Source organism: Astatotilapia calliptera, chromosome 8 (assembly GCF_964374335.1).
Source record: "Astatotilapia calliptera chromosome 8, fAstCal68.1, whole genome shotgun sequence".
Taxonomy (NCBI): Eukaryota; Metazoa; Chordata; class Actinopteri; order Cichliformes; family Cichlidae; genus Astatotilapia; species Astatotilapia calliptera.
This window is the reverse complement of record NC_137429.1, coordinates 20,943,366-20,950,964: the sequence shown is the minus strand read 5'-3', so window position 1 is coordinate 20,950,964 and position 7,599 is coordinate 20,943,366. Positions and strand designations below refer to the sequence as shown.

Below are 7,599 nucleotides of genomic sequence, written 5' to 3'. Positions count from 1 at the left end.
CCTCTTCTCTCCGAAGTGACAGAGAGGAGAAAACGCTCATATCGCGTTATTTTGAAAGCAATTTTAGAGAAATATGGTAGTTAGTTTAATTGTATTTAATGCACCGGGAGAGGAGAAAACGTCTGGGAAATGATGAAGAGGGGATATTAGTTTTTTGAAAGCAATTTCCCTTCATTTCCCCTTTAAGTCACCACATCCACTGCTGAACTCTCCGCATACAGGAAAACCACGCACTGAGCTCCAGGTAACCGGTCGCTTTGAGCAGCTCTGTATGGCCAACTAGCGGCCACCTGCTGCCTGCTATAGTTGGACTGCCGGACCACACACACCAGTCGTGCCAGCCATGACACACACACACACACACACACACATTTAACCTTGTCACCCCTGGCTAACTGTAACAAACAGGTGTCATCAATTTCTCTGTTTCTTTTCTCCTTGTGAGTGGGTGTGTGTGTGTATATGTGAGACCATACCGGTAAACATGAGATAATTGAGACCACCACCAGTCTGTCCCTTTATTTACTTTCTCCTACAGACAAATGCTAGAAAAAACAAACAAACTTGGAAATATAAAAAAGTCACGTATAGCAGCTCTTCTTTTTATTTCTTTTTGTTGTTGTACATGTTGGTGCAGGTTTAGGATTAGGCATTCATCTCCCCGAGACGTCTACTCATTTGTTCTTGAATCTTGCCAAGAAAGCCCCAGGATGCAGATGATATTTTCAGGAGTGACACAGACAGATAAAAAGTCCACATCGCTTCTTCCCTTCCTCCCAGTGATATTCATGAGGTGTACCGCTACACTGAAAAAACACCCAAGAGTCCCGGCTTGACCTCTGTAACCTGAGGATGCTGGCTGACACTCATCACGGCTACAGCTGAAGTGGCTTCAAAACCTGCTAAACACACTAAAGGATATACTATGGTTACTATGTTTGTGTGTGTGTGTTTGTTTGTATGATCCCAAAGGTATTCCAGCATTAAGCAGTTAGAACGCTGATAACTTTATTGGCACACTTATGATGTCTGTGCCTTTTAAAGCAATGCATTGTACTGCTGGATATAACTAACAAGTTCTCATATGTTATTACAGCTGTTTCAAACAAATCATTCTCTGGGTTTGAACACTGAGCGCCGACGGATTGTCATTTATGCCAACTAATATAAACTGAAAAAAGGAGCAGGTTCGGAGAGGAATAATCCACATCTGCAGTTCTCTTATCGGCCTCTGTGGACCTTTGCTGACTCTGGGTCTGAGTCTGGCTGCCTCGAAGTCATCCTTATATGGACCAGATGTCAGGTATGTTGTGACGTTTGGGGCACATCTGGCCCCTAAAACATATGTCAGTGATCTAACGGAGCTCTAAGTGCCAAAAGTAGCTCAGATTAGGCTGAAAAGTGTCCACTATCTGGGGTAGATGTTACAATCTGCCTGCTTCAGAGCACGTAAGGGCAATTCCAAGCACTTCTATGGCCTTTTTTCTACAAGTCAGTATGAAATCTATGAATAACTGCCCAACATGACATTACGTTAAATTAAAGGCTTGTAATCTGGAGAGTAATGAGAAACACGAGCGACACACCAGTGTTAAAATGAGATTTTTTAGTGTCCGGTGTACTCCAAAATCAAGGAATCGAGGATTGAAAGTGTTTATTTATGCACCGCAAACTGATGAGTATGCAGGAAGGATTTCACAGGGAAAGATTCATCACATAAGACTCAAACAGAGAGACTAAAACAACAACAAAAAAACAAGACACTCAACAGCAACACAGCTCCAGTTTTAAAAGTTTCATCTGCTGATTTGGCCTGAATTCTCTAAATCTCCAAATGCCAACCATCCAGTGTCAGAGAGAGTGCTCTGACACGGGATACTAAATCCCTTTACCTAAAATGGTGCAATCTAAATTGAAGAATATCGGCACCTTCGCCTTATATGTCGAAATATAAGTGAGGGTACATGGCAGCACGCTCTTGTGGATGATAAATCTGAAGGGGATGACAATATCTATCGACACAGGCATCCTCCAGTCCAGCAGTATGTCAATTTCTCAGTCTCTAAACAAAGAAGACATCATTTACTCTTCTCCGCTGCTGGAGCACTCCTCCGTATTGATCTGCCGTGATGTTGAAAAACAATCGGAGATGTGCCTTTCTCTCTCGTCAAAGTGATCGATACCGCTGGTTAGCCTTGTGTTGTTTAATGTTTAAGACCGAGTTTAGCTCTTTTCTCTTTTCTTAAACTGGTTGGCGACAGCTTGGCAAAGTGCGCGCACATTCAAAGGAAGTTAAAGTGAAAATCTTGAAATTACTAATGCTCTTTCAGCTTTCTTGTCCATTACGACAAGTTTGTTACTATATGTGAGTGTGCGTTTTATCTCTGTGTGTGTCCGTTTATCACATTAGGAGAGTGGAGAGGATGACACATAGCTAAATGTCCATCTTGGAATTAAATCAGTCTACTGTAAGGACTCCCGTCTGAAAATCAATATGTTGGCATATTCATATTAAAGTATTTAGTGCACTTAAATTCACTCACCGGCCGTTTTATTAGGCGGTGGGTTGGACCCGTCCCACCTTTTGTCTTCAGAACTGCACTAATTCTTCATGGCACAGATTCAACAATGTGCTGGGAACAGAGATTTCTGAGAGATCGTGGCCTGCTGTAGCCGTTCTGCTTTAAGGGCTGACATGCTGTGCGTTCAGAGATGCTCTTCTGCAGGTGTTATTTCAGTTATTGTTGCCTTCCTATCAGATTTTAAGGAGTCTTTTCATTTCCCTCTCCTCTCCAGCATAAACAAGGCTTTTTCACCCGGAGAACTGCCACTCACTGGATACTCAGATATTTCAGAGATTGATTGCAAACCATCTACAATATTTGGGCTCCAGTTCTCAATTTTGTTAAACACGAAACTTTCTTTCTTTCGCTCTATAATCTGCAAATACAAATGGGAACATGGTATATAAGAGACTATACGATTCTAATGAGCTTCGGAGTCAATATTCACCTTTATTCTTCAACACAGTCTGAACTCTGAGGCAGCTTGTTGTAGCTTATTTCTGTAGTTTTTAGGAATAGTTCTTCAGTCTTCCTGAAGGACATTCAAAGCTCTTCTTTAGACGTTGGCTGTCAACAGGATCCCACACTGCTTCACTAATGTTGTGGTCTGGCTAATAGCTGCTAATTTTGGCTAATAGCTCTTTGTGAATCACATTTTTGTGCACAAACACTATTTCATGCCTGTCAAACTGTGTTATCTTTGGCATTTTTCATAGATTCAATTAAAGGAATGGGAACAACCTAGGTGCGGGTGTAACAGGCTGCTGGCAACAAAGTTCCTAAAGACACCATTTAAAACTGGTTCTTTGCCATTTTTCTGTTATGTGTAAACGCGAGACTGGGTCCTCCTTTGAGTTATGAGCCTTTTTTTATTCTCCGGTGATTCATAGGTCAGAGCTATGTTGCCAAACAAGCAAGCAAACTAACAAACATTCCTCTGAAAACAGTCAGGTACAACTAGTAGACTAAAGATGAGAGAAAGAATTTCATTTAAACAAAGTCTCCTCGGAAGCCAAATATAAAGAAATGAGGGGAGGCTTTAGACTATTGCTTCTTGAGAAAAACATGTAATTACTGCACAGATAAAATGTGGAAATAAAAATGTCATGTTGTTATTGTATTGCATTGTATTTGAAGGCCATCAGCACAATTACAGTACATGATATGCAGTATAAATAGGCCACTACGGGGCCTGTGTACTATAGCTGTGTAATCATGAATGACAGTGTACTGTATGGGAACTTTGCTCAGTTTACAGGGACACACCTGAACTAAGGTATTAACACTCTTTCACATAGGCCCTTGTCTGAGTGGCATCCTGTGGGTTGAATTCCTGCACACCTCTGTACAGTCTGAGGCAGTGGGAACACAGACAGCTGTACAAAGTCCCTCAAATGACCTGTGGCGGCTGCTTCAAAGACAGGATCTGTTTCACATCCCCCTGCTCCTGAGACTTAGGCGATCTTTCTTTATTATCAAATGAAACCAAATGACGTCTTGCCAAATATAAAACATCGTTTTTAGACAAACAATATGACCTGAAATGCATCTTAGATCTGAAACCACTGACGTCATATCAGCGATTTCACTGAGACATACACCAGACTTACCCCGATGTCGTGCTTTGTGATTCTTTTTAATGCTTCCAGTTTTGTGTTTCTCACAATAGAAAATCTGTTACTGTTTCCTCTCAGAGTGAATACACCATCATGACTTCTCAAGCTGTCCAGAAGGGCGTTGTAGTCATTGTCCCCCGGGAGAATACCGAGCATTGTACCTGTATTGTGCTGCCTCTCTGAAGAGACAATGGATGCGACCGGCAACTGAAGAGCTGTTAAGTCACCTGGATGGAATGTGTCTCGCTCTGAGCCTGGGACAAACACACACACAAAGAAATGTATCACCAAACCACACCAGACACCATCATTAAAGAGGACTGTGGATTAAAGGATGAGTTTCATGCAGAGCTTCTTGGGTTTTTTTTTAAGATAGTCTGACTGATTCAACCCAGAGTTCAGGGAACACTTTTGGAGTTTTTGTTTGACCTTAAAGGAATACTTCAGGAGTTTAGGGACCTTTAACACACACCTTCCTGATATTCCTCTGATTTTATATTTGGTTTGGCAGAATGTCAAAAAAAGCCTCATATATAGCATCTAAGAATATTTTTATTTTTTATAATATGCTGCACACTGTTGTCCATTTGACCTCAAGATGGCACTGGTGTGTCACTGTTACTTTTAATAAATGTAGACCAAATGATACAAATTCTCATTTTTAAACTTTTTTATTTATTACTTTTTATTGTTTTATTGATAATACGCAGCTCTACAAACTAGTAGGATACAGTGAGGGTGCCAGTGGCATCCTCCACCAACATCTGCCACCAAAGCTCATGCCAAAACCCCGGCCTATCTTGAATTTTTAAAGAATTTCCTCCCTTGTCAATGCTCTGTGTCACAATCAGGTTCCATTAAACCCGTTAAATTTGCTTAATTTTGCTGATGACCAATGATTGGTGCAATGATTTTTTTAAGGTGTTCCTGTTGCAGGAAGACACTGGGAAAGCTCTATTCAAATAGACTTATTGGTCAATCCCAGATATGAAAACCAGATAAGAGTTTTAAATCCATAAATAATTCTGTTTTGAGCAGGAATAACAAGTTAATGTTTCAACTCATTGTAGGATGGTTTCCTCTCTCTTGTGGTCACGTTTATAGAATTATTACCAACATAGGACAGTTTTTCCAGGGGTGCAATGGAGGAAACCACCAGCAATTTTTTTTTTTTTTTTTTGGGGGGGGGGGTGTCCAGTACCCCGTGGCCCCCCCTTGGTGGCGCCCCTGGCTTTAGCCAGTGAGCTCCTACAAAGACAGAGGTGAATTTTTATGTATTTATTTATTATCTATGACTACTCAACAAAGAATCCAAAGTGCCTGAATTGAGGGCAAGTCAGACACCAATAGAGATAGATTGATACATAGATATTCACAGGTGAAAATGCTTTACTAGATTTTACTAGAAAACAAGTGGTTAATAATAATTAAGATTCATTCTCTATAAAATATGCACAGTTTCAATAGTTTCACAGTAATTTATAGAGAGAGTGCATTTTGAGCACCAGAGACTTTTTGTTCCACTCACACAATCGGCCCTGCTGATTTTTTGGGTGTTTAGTTGTCCTAATATACGTCACTGTATCCCCTATTGTTACTCTTCAATGTTTTGAGAGATAGAAAAATAGACCAATCTGGACACACTCTTTACCCAGTCAACAAAACATTTAAGGGGGGAAAAAGCTACACCAGGCAAAAACTTTGAATGACAGCGTCTCTCATTCAGCAAAGAAAACACTGCAGGAATTTGTACTCTATACAATAGCTGTCACCAGGAAAACTTCAGACACAAACAAAGCACAGGCATCAGCCAATGGGAGAGTCCATAGAGTCTTCACATCTACGCACACAGAGAGCCAGTGGCAAGGCCATATTCTCAGCCATAACTGCAGGGCAGAGCTCTGCGGCGAGCTGAGTAAGTATAGGGCACAGCAGCACTGTACATTATCACATGGGTGTGGCTATGAGCTTGCTACTTGAAAAATGTTTTCAATAGAGAAGGCACGTCAAGTGCCAGGCATGCCTGCACACGATTGTTGCCTCACTATGCGACCTGGGGAAATCAGAGGGCAGTTATGAAAACTGTTTACCAGTTTAAAGCTTTGCAGAGAGAAAAGCGAGAGCAGGAATTACACTCACCAAATGACCGGCTGTCTTCTCATATTTAGACTTTTACAACACTACATTGCAAGCAACCGATCATTATCTAAAATAAAAAACAAAAGAAAGCTGTTTTGAGGGGGGGGGGAAGCGCTCTTTTGTTTATTTCTCGTCTAATTGCTTCTCGATTTTTTTCTGATTTCATAAAGCAGAAAAAAGAAAAGGCCTCCAAATTTGAGAGAAAAACCGGAGGGGAACAAATGAATTTCAGATGTTTCCCTCTCAGTGGAAACATTCTTCTTTAACACTAAGGCAAATATTTTGATTCTCGTTCAGTCATTATGAATGCACTCCCTGTGTAATAGGATTGGGGAAATGCCATAATGATGTGTTGAGCTGTGCTGACAGCATGTTGACCAGTGACACACCGCCAGCATTTTGGACCTCCCCCTCCAGCCAGTGGAGTAACAACACAGGATGAGATAAGGCTTCAGGTGCTCCACGCAGGGCTGAGATTCAGACACAACAATGCAGACAGGATCGGCTCATCTACTGCTGACGTCTTCTAACATTTTTGTTGCTTAAAGAATGAGAGGGGAACGAGCCCCCCCCCCCCCCCCCCTCAAAAAAGGCACATTAACCATATATATAGCTATTTGAAATGATTTTTCTGTTATAAAAGAAAATCAGTAGCTAGTCTCCTAATTCGTTTAATGATGTATATTTGAATCGTCAAGTTCCTTAACAATGACCACAAAAAAGTCTGTTTTTTATATTGTGAAAGTAATTTCAAATTATTTAGTATTTAAATGACTTTCATGTTTGACTATAATTTAAAAAAGACACAGGTCATCTTTACACATAAGTAATTTTGCATAATGAAACCTTCCCACATACCAATGCATTACAAAAACCTACATAAAAAAATTAAGATTTATGGTACAATGAACTGTTATTAAAAATAAGGAATTTTTTTTTTATCCATATTTTTTAACCATTTACTTTTTACCATTTGCCATTTACAAATACAAAATTTAGAAAATTAACAGGATGTTTCCTGTTTTTTCACAGTTTTCTTTTACAGTGTATACTTTACAGAGTGGCATCCATTTTTTTCCCCATTTCTCTACAGCTGTGATTGCCACACATTTCAACAGCAGAATTAAACTGTAATTATCTCGTGACCTTGAGAGACTTTCCAGATGTTTTAAGTCATTAAGGGTCACTTTAAAAAAAAAAACTGCCATATACAGACGAGTTCTCACGCTGCACATCTACATGGCAGTCATGCCTGTATAAGCAAATGATAAAAGAGAGTG

The 7,599-nt window shown here is 40.2% G+C and overlaps 1 long non-coding RNA gene across 1 annotated transcript; it reads left to right on the top strand.

The window, feature by feature from the left end:
- Positions 1-6: 6 nt before the first annotated feature.
- On the top strand, positions 7-6,253 carry LOC113028606 (uncharacterized). The gene is made up of 3 exons (XR_003273247.2): positions 7-244; positions 1,097-1,303; positions 4,259-6,253. It is a non-coding gene; the product is annotated as an uncharacterized LOC113028606 (long non-coding RNA).
- The last annotated feature ends 1,346 nt before the right edge of the window (positions 6,254-7,599 follow it).